Source organism: Rhea pennata, chromosome 15, assembly GCF_028389875.1.
Source record: "Rhea pennata isolate bPtePen1 chromosome 15, bPtePen1.pri, whole genome shotgun sequence".
In the NCBI taxonomy this organism is placed as follows: Eukaryota; Metazoa; Chordata; class Aves; order Rheiformes; family Rheidae; genus Rhea; species Rhea pennata.
The window spans coordinates 15,933,324-15,943,363 of NC_084677.1; the positions used below are offsets into that span (position 1 = coordinate 15,933,324).

Below are 10,040 nucleotides of genomic sequence, written 5' to 3' on the forward strand. Positions count from 1 at the left end.
AGCCTTGATTTTTTTGACTCTTCTGCTTCGTTCTATAAAATGCAGAAATCGATCCTATACTGGCTGGAAGATAACACTGTAAATATTGAGAAGATGCTACAATATTCTGCCTTTGCAACCCACAGAAAACCCCTGGCACAGACCCAGTTTTTCTGGGCTATCTCCCCCAACACTCTGCTCTGGCCTACATCAGCTGGCAAAGAGCCTCACTCTACTATACAAAGACAATGCGGCATCCTGTTTTCATTTTGAAAAAGCAGCCATTTGGAAGGGGGCAGAAGGAAGACTGGATAAGATCTGGAAAGTATTTTTCTTGGGTTAACAGGCTTCATTCTTCCACCTCCATGAACACACGCAGCTAGTAGGGCTCATTCAAAAATCCAAGGTAATATTTAGCAACGAATGCAAAGGGCAGTTGATGCATAGTGACTGGAACCGTTTCATGCCATTTCTATTCAAAGAATCTGTCTGGTGAACTTTGTTAAGTTCACGGTCCTGGAATAAACCCATCATATGAAATGTCTTTTTTCTTTCCTAGAGGAAATTAAGGATCTAATTGTCTAGCTCGGGGAGGGAGAGAAGAGTGAATGTGAGCTGCAGAAGATTAAGAAGAAACCGGAGTTTGAGAAGGATGAACCGTAGGTAGCACTGGAAGAAGCAGAGTCTTCCCTGGAGGTGCCAATGCTACACAGGTGACAGCTGCATGCAGGCCTGTTGCCCACATTCCAGCAGGTGGATTCCTTACCTCTAACCCCACAGAGGGCATTTACTCCCCTACTTGTCGTACATTCTGTTGCAGGTTGAAGAAAGTAAACTGATTCAGAACTGGTCAGGTTAAAACTGATATTGACAGGGAGAATCCATGAGAAAGGAAAGAAATTTGAAGCAACCAGATATAGTGATGATAGGACATGAAATCATAGGCTAAGACCAAAGCTAGGAGATTTAAGTTAGATAATAGCAAAATTTTCTAACTGTAAGGAGAACTATTCCTTGGAATAGATTGTATGGAGCTCATGGAGTCTCCATTATTGGAAGTTAAGTGCAGTCTTGTCACACATTTAGTGGGACTGGTTTAACAAGAGATGATCAAGACTTCAGGTAGTAGGATTTTTAAGACTACTTCCTAAGAGCTCTCTCAGGTCTACATTCTAAATAAAGGTGTTCAAGAACAGCACAGTGCAAAGTCTTGATACCCCATTTTTAAACAGGTTTCAAAGTTATTGTATTTTTATTATTTGGTAGGCAGCAATCTGATACAAAGGCTGGATCAGACTCAGCATAACAGAATGCTGTAACATATGCTTCACTGGGCTCTGCAGAAAGAATTACCAGTGTGCAATTGAGTCCCTGCAGGTGAGTCTGGAGACTGAAGTGAAGGGGCGTGCTGAAAAACTCAGGCTCAAGAGGATGGAAACTGACTTGAATGAAATGGAAATCCAGATGGATCATGCCAACAGGAACAGCAGTGAGCTTGTTAAGACACTGAGAAAAGTGCAATAGCAGACCAAGGTAACCAGGAAAGAGTAGAAACAGGTCCCTAAATTAAAAAACATAAACATACCAGTTCTATTGTACAGCTTAAGCAACAAAGTACTAGATTGTGTGCTCTTGTTTGGAAAGACCCCTTGAATACAAACTCTGAATTTGTTCAAAAGCCCTAGTTCTCCCACTTATACCAATTTAAATTTGCAGTAGTTTCAACAAACCTTAGAGACAAGCATTCCTATTAGCTTTTGCCAAACTAGATATCCAAAGAACTATGCATTTGCAATTAAAACAACAGAAGTTTGCTTTTAAGAGAAATTGCCCTGCTATACTTGCTGATTGAAGGGTGCAGTGATGAAATGGACTAGAAACTAACTGAGAACTAAAACTAACCAGCTTCTTTCACCTCTTCAAATCAAAAACAGAATTATAGAAGCAAATAAAAGCTTAGTCCCTTTGTTGGAATACAATGATATAACTGCCAACAACAATCTAATTTTAGTAACTAAAAGAGTGATGAGGGAGAGGGACTATCTGTGCTTCTCTCTAAATAGTTACACACTCAAACCTTGGTTGCACCAGTTTAATTTAAGTATAATGCTCTTAGTCACCTTTTCATCTTTCACTGATGTAAAACAGGTATACACGATCCTAGCATCAAGTACTGTGTTTGTTTGGTTTGTTTGTCTTTTAAATCTGACATCTCTTTAGAGAAAGCTTTGCAGAGACATCCTGTATCTTTCAGCGTCCTCTCAATTCATTATTTATGTTGATCTTTCTTTCAGGACCTTCAAATACAAACGGATGAGGATGCTCACCAGCACGAGGAGCTGTGGGAGCACAACAACCTGGACGAACACAGCCTCAGCCTGCTGTAGACAGAACTGGAAGCAGGGCACACTGGCCTGGAGAGCGCTTTTGCAAACTACTGGAGCAAGAGCTGGTAGAAGTCACAGAGGGGAATAATGAACTCAAAGACGAGGTACAGACAAGGCAGCTGTTGCACAAATAGCTCTGCTTTGTCAAGAGTGCATGCGGTTTAACATCAATTCTTAACATCAATCTCTGGGCAAGAAGTGCAGGATTTGGTAAATAACAGATAAACACAGCAGTGATCCTCAGGACAACTCTATAGAACAAAAAGAGCTCAGTCTTTAGAAATATCATATTGATGGTGGCCCAGCTCTGGTCCTAGAGAAGCCTATGACAAAACTTTCAGCAAGTTCAGCGGGGGAAGAGTTAAGACAGTGCTGAGCATGTCTGAAAAAAACACTTTAAAAGAGACAGTGTAAAATTCTAGTTGTTTCCATGGTGCTGGGATTTCTTCCATAGAATGTAGTGGAGAATGAGATCCATTTTAGTGAAATTTTAAGCATCCTTCCATTGCAGACTGCCATATGAAATAACATACCTGTCATTTCATTTTGTGGGTATACTTAATAAGCCAGTTTAACATTCACCATTACATTCCGCAGTTCTTTTCCATAAAGGACTACATGTGCTGAGGTTTGCAATGAAGAAAGTATAAAATACAGACTTCTGGAAAGGACTGATAATATGGGAAGCATTTCTCAGTTGTGATTGTGGGACATCAGTTATGAGAATTGAGTTATAAACGCAGGTTTTATTCAGATAGGTAAAAAATGCAACCAGTACATTTACTCCCAATTGATTGATGATGAAAGGATACAGTTTTTGGAACGTGAACTGCTATCTCCATATCAGGCTTTGTCTTTTAAGCTCATTTGTTTTACAAAACCTATATAGCACAGAACCTGCAGAGCATTCTGTAACACAATGGCACATATACTTGACACTGTTTTCTTGAAGAGCAGCTTAGATTTCTAGAAAGTAGGGTTTTTTATTAAGCCATTGTAGTCGTTCTTTAGAGTAAACTTTATTTTTTTATTTTTACAGCAACAACAAAAGTCCTCTAACGACAGCAACAGAAGTCCTCCAACGATTCATATCAGTAAGCACTAAATGAGCTGTGGGCTCATGTTTTCCAGGAGATAAAAAGACATACATATTGTAAACTCTAGAACAGGGACTGTTAGTTTGAGATTGCAATCAGATACAGTTTCATCAAGTCTGAAGCCATTTGCTGCTACTGCAGCATAATTTTGAGTAAATATTGATATATAAATTCAAATCCACATACACAGAAAACCAGTGAAACAGGCTCAGAATCAAGGACCTCAAAAACAAGGGGGATCTATTTCTGCCTCAAAAACACATTAGCATTTTAGCAACACATGAAAAGAAATGAAAAGCACATGAAATGGAACACATGAATATACAGATCCCAGTGTATGCCAATGAAGATACAGAGGGGAGGAATCCCACCTGGTTTAACAGCATACTGCTTTATAAAGGAAAGTAACCTCTGTAGAAAACTATGATGAACAAATCATCTTTTTGTTGACTAAATGGAAGCCCCAGAGCTGAGCAGATAGGACATGCCGGGTCTCTAAGACTTCTTTTTGCCCTCTAGAATCACAGCCTGGTGGTTATTAAATGAAAGCTGCAGTCTAACCTTCAACACATTACTAATGAGCATGAGGAAATCATCAGCGAGTACCAAGCAGCTGATCAGAGAGCAAAGAAATCTGTGGCTGACGCAAATCATTTCTCCACCCTTATGCCCTTTATGTTGGTAGCTGGAAACCTTAGGTATATATTCCATTATTTCTCTCCAGTGCTGATTTGAAAGTGCACTGTTAATATAAGTTAGCACTTGCTTTTTATGAATCTAAAAAGCAGAATGCATGTTAGCTCTCTGATTGCACCAGTCTGGCAAAATTAATCTGTAAAAGAAGAAATCCACTTCCTCTCTGCCTTCCTAGTAATCTATATCACAGATGGCACCCTGAGGAATTCCTCCATTTCTTCTCTTTTTATCCCTTCTTTCACTTATTACACAACTCCACTCATCACACCTAACAGGCCTCCAACAAAGAGTAGGCTGGCTTCCCTCTCTAGCTAGTCAATGACATTCATAATTGGCACAGAGGGGAGAAAAGTTGCCAGCACTGAGCAGATTGCTCCATTGGCACTACGCTGACAACTGGCACTTCAGAAATATCATACATAGCTAGTTGTGGATTTAATGCACAGCATTTCTTCCCATAGCGAGGCTGAGCCTTCTGCCTCCTTTGTGCTTTCAGTTACTACAAATTTAGATTTTATCTTCACCTTCCATTTACAACACACTCTAATCTACCTTATTTCTATCAAAAGGTAGAAATGACAAATTCTGAAGTGTCTAAGTAGGTGTCATTAAAACCAAAACTATTGACTTAATAGTAAATGTGGGTAACACCTTAGACCAGTCCAGTAGTATAAAGCAAGCACACCACCACTCAGTGGTGTTGTTTATGTTCTAACCTAAAGTCTGTTAATTCAACAAGGATTATTTCCATTGATTTCAATGCATAGTGGATGCTATCTTTAGAAAGGCAGCCTGTGATAAACAGAAATTAAAGATCCAGAAAAATTTTTCAGAAGCCATGCAGAACATGCAGATATCAGGTCTACATCTCCTAGCTTCCAACGCTCTGCATAAATAGCTGTGCTGACAGTCTGTTTCTTACCCTCCTCCTAGGCTTCTCACATGGCAGAACTGTGTCAGGAGCTGGATCACAGCATGCACCTGGAAAGCAGCAAGAACTATGAAATCACAATAAGAGACCTGCAAGTAAAGATGGAAGAGGTTGAGTAGTTAGTCTGGAAGGGAGGAAAATGCACCATCATGAAACTCAACACCGGGGTAACAAATATGCATCCAAGTATATTAAAAAGATCATTTCAAAAGAGCAGCTATGAAACTTTCCTGCCCTTGAGCTTCCATTCAGCACAAATATCTGAAAATAACATTTTCATTTAACAATTAGCATGTCCCAGAGGGCATGCACTAATTTAAGGAAAACCAATCTGGGCAGAGAAGATACATGTTGGACACACTCAGCCCACCGGAGTGCAAGAGAAGTTCAGCACTTCTTTGCACCATGCACAGAATCAACCGATCAGAATCTTTGTGGTGCCAGTGCACAGCAGTAGCAAGCCACAGCTATTTGCAACTCGTCTACAGCCACAAAGGACAACCTGCAAGGTGTACTGCCTTCAGTGGCACGACCTGCTGTTTATTTTTGAACTCACTACAACAAAGCTCTAGAGTATATTTAAATTGCTGGGATAGATACCACCTCCCTATTCTTCTTCTGATCTTCGTATTTCCAAATCTACACTTAAAAAGGCTTCTGTAATCATTTGTCCTAATGGTCCTTTTCAGATTAAAGAACTGGAAACAAGGCTAGACTCTAAATAGAAACACCACATGGAGACTGAAAATTCCGCTCAAGAATGAGCGATGCCTAAAAGCTGGTCTTCCAGACAAAAGATGACCATAAAGCCAACCACCAGTGCATGAAGCAACTGGCAGAGAAGCTGCAGAACAAACTGAAAATTTGCAATAGGCAAAGAAAAGAGGCTATATGTATCTGCTGCTCTGGCTCACCATTTAATCACACAGTCTCACCTTGCATATACCAGGCACTTAGGCACTTTGTATCTCCAGAACACATACTGCAGGAAGTATGCATTCAGTTCATACTTGTAGCATCCCTAGACATGGCCAGAGCATGTGTTTAAACAATTGAAGACATCCATGCACATACTGAGATAGTCACCTAAAAACAAACATCATTCTCTAAAGAAGATTATTCCCCTCTCCCTTCTTTGCAGCTAATTCCTGTCCCCAGTCTCTTAAAATTGTGTATTCACATACATGCACATAAAAAGTTATCTACTCTTCTCCACGGTCATGACTTTACCTTCCTGTCATTATGTTGAAGGAGCACAGGCCAGACACATTTTGGAACTTTTTAAGTGCAAAGAGTTCTCTTTTAAAATCTAATCTTTTCTGGTACAGAAAGAGTAGGCTACCTGAAGCCTGGCCAAGTACAGGAAGATGATGCATGAACTGGATGATGCAGAGGAGAGGGTTAATGAGTTTTAAACAAACTGCTCACCAGTGTCTCAGCATGTACAAGTTTCACCTCTGCAGAGGTCATCGAAGTGTCTAAGCTCCCCTCCTTTCACGTCATCTGCTGAGGAATAGGCACCTCTGTCTGGAAGCTGGAGCTCACAGGCTTGAACCCACCTGCCTTGCACTTTTCAGAGCAGAGAATGGTGTAGGGCACAGATGAGGAATCACAAGTGTGTTCTCAGTACTAGGTAACTCATGTAGTTCACTACAAAATGTAACAGATATTCCCTAAGTGTGCTTATGCATGGAGATTAGTTCTGAATGGCTGCAGTCATTTTTTTTCAGTACTGATAGAACAGAAAAGAGAAAAGAACAGGATAGGATGCTTCCTCCCTCTTCCAGGAGGTATGCCGATTAAGGAATCGGTCTTTTCTTAAGGGCGCCAAAATTGCACTGCCAGGATTTCTCTCAGGCAAAGACCACCTCAGGGAACCTTGACAACGTACTCCAGGACACTTCCATGCATTCCAGTATTCTGGCAGAGAATACAGGAATACAAACTATACAAAGCAAGAAGTACCCAGTTCCAATTCTCTCTCTTTCTTCCACTTGTGGAAAAAAGAAGGGGCTGCACATCAATGCTTATAAAAGTGATTCTTTCAAAAGAGACCTTTGGGATGTTTTGATGGGTATTTGCCTGGGCATTCGAGTAATTCTGTCTTCTTTCTAGCAAGATTCTCAAAGGTAAGAAAGATGCTACTACAATACAGCTTCAGTGTCCTCTTTTTTCTCCCCAGAGTACTGCATATCTTACCAAGAGCTGCCTATTAAACAATTGCTGAAGTAGTGATGGAAAGAAGTCTAGGATATCAGGAAGACACCTACATGGGAAAGAGACTGAAAGAAAGACAAAAAAATTGCAACTATCTGCAGAGAGAACTACCTGTGTCATACCTGAAAGCTTGCAAACATACTTGAGTATACTTGCAATGATAGAAGGCACATCCAGTATTACTTGAAAAGGTTCTGTGCTAACATGGGTTTTGCATTTTTCCTTTCAGGGACAGAAATAATTCTTTTCATTGATAGTCCTAATGCTTATTCTTAATAGAGCTTATTGTATAGAAAAACTTGAAGTTGCCGCTTTGAGATGCTACCCCTTTTACTGTGTCAGAGTTGCTCACCTGTAATGCTACCACAAAAAAAGAGTCTTCTTCCCATTCCTTCTTCCCTGTTCAATGCCTTGAGCCAGCCAGTGTTAACAGTATCAAGGCACAATTTTGCTGTCAGAGTCTAAAATGGTGATAAATACTGCTGCTATTTTCTTCACTTTTCTAGTGGAGATCATTTTCTGTGGGAGCTAGTGTTAAAACTGCTGTCTTCCAAATCCCACTATCACTGTGGCACTGTTCGCCAAGCCCTGCTTGGACAACAAATGCATTTAGGCACGCAACCTTTGAAAAGCAGCCTACCAGCAGGACAGGTGCTGCCAAATGTCACATTGTTTATACTTTGCTGTAAAGGTGGTCATTTAGAGTCAGAGCCTAGGGGCCTGCTGGCCTGAGGAAGCAGGCTCTTACCATTTCACTGCAAATCTTACCTGGCAGAGGGTAAAAGCAGTCAGTATCAAGCTCTCTGCTACCTAGAAAGCCAGAATGCAAAAGAGACTGTACAGTAAAATTTTGGTCAAAATGCAAACATGAAAGCATTCATCTTCTTTTCTCATTCTGTATTACGACTATTTCACACATTCCCAAAGTTAAAACAGAAGTTGCCAAACAAGACTGTATTAAGCAGCTAAAAAGCAGGGCAATAACATAAATTGACTTGCCCTGCTTAGGAACCCCAAATTCACAATTAACTTAAACCAATAGTGACTTTACCTGATCTTACGGCAATGCTCTTTATAATTCAAGATCATTGATGAAAACAGATTTTGATGAACTATTACAGTCTAGATAGCTATTCTAGGGAAGTCGTCAGGGAACGCAAGTAGGAAAGACAGATGTTTGTTGTCTACCCTTTTAAACACGAGACCTAATGATTCTCTCTCTGTAGTTGGGAGTGCTGTAATTTCAAATACCGGAGCTAACAATGCACATCTAGAACACCTCTCAAGGCAAATATTTGCATTTGCAACTACCTGTTTTTACCTACAATAGCCTGCTTTGAATTCAAAAGACCTCATTTTGACGAGCTGTTACCCAACTACACGGATTTGCTATTTAAAAAAAATGGCAATAACTGCTAAAGATGTCCCAGTCCAACTTCTTTTTCCATAAATATCTTACTGTCGGATTGTATCTAAACTACTTTTACTGAGCTCAGTTCAGCCTAGTTTATGAGGCCTTAATAACAAAAACATTGACATCCTTTCTGGATTAGCACAGCACAATTGCATCACCAATACAGCAAGACCAAAGGTAGAAAGCTCTCCAAAACCTTTACTGCAGACAAGACTGTAACATTTAATGTTTAAAAGCCCTGAGCTCCTGCAGAGCTCCCCATTTAGAGACTTTCACTTGATGTGGTGAAAATCATTTTGTAAACATAAAACCATACTTAAACATAACTTAATTCCTGTTATGTAATTTTACTTGGCCTAGCTGTATATCTTTAATCCGTGCAGCTGATCTAGTTTTTTTGTTAAGCCAGTAAGGGCCACAATGGTTACAGATCTCAGTTACAGAACCACAGCGAACACCAGTTCACGAGACCATCTAATCTAGCGTCCCACCCAAAAGTAAGATCTTAAGATTGCGTTCATGCCATTCCAGACAACTGTTTTTCAAATCTATTCTCAAAAACCTCTGATATGAGCCCACACCTCATCAAGCTCCAAAGTGCTTAGCTAGTTCAAATTGTTCAAAAATTCTTACATTGTAACCTAGATCTCCCTTGCTGTTATTTTAGCTTATGACTTCTTGCTCTGCCCCCAGTGGACAAAAGAGAACAAATTGTTCCTTTCCTCATAGCAGCAGCCTTTTATGTATTTGGAGACTTACTTCTTCCCCAGTGTTCTCTCAATAGCCTCAGTAAAACTCACAGGTTTAACGATTCTGATCGTATTTTTCATCTTGGTCTCCAAATCATCCCTTATTTTCTTGTGTGTAGACCAAGAGTGGACACACTCTTCTAGTAAAGATTTTATATAACTCAATAGAGCTGAAGAATTTCTGTGTATGCCTTACTCACAATTTTCTTAATGTGCATTGCCCTGGTATGGCATTTGTCTTTTCTGCAGCAGCAAGACATTATTGATACCTATTCAGGTTATGAACTACTACAGCTCCTCCATCCTTTCTTGCAGGACAGTTAGCTGCCCAGTTGTTCCCGTCTTGTAATTCTGTTGGTACAACTGTGCACCTGTTATTGAATTGCATCCTACTTTTTTTCATAGAACTACTATTCTGAATTCTAGTTCTATGACCAGGTGCTTATGCTGCCCTGAGACTTGATCTCATGTTCAAATGCAGCAATTATACTCTCCATTTCATCACTGGTGAGTAATGGACGCAGAGTAGCACCCTGCAGAAGCACCGATACCAAGTATATTTTTCTCAAC

The 10,040-nt window shown here is 40.1% G+C and overlaps 1 pseudogene; it reads left to right on the forward strand.

The window, feature by feature from the left end:
- The window catches only part of LOC134147473 (putative uncharacterized protein MYH16), a 32,519-nt pseudogene extending 26,014 nt beyond the window's left edge, over positions 1-6,505 (forward strand).
- Positions 6,506-10,040: the final 3,535 nt, after the last annotated feature.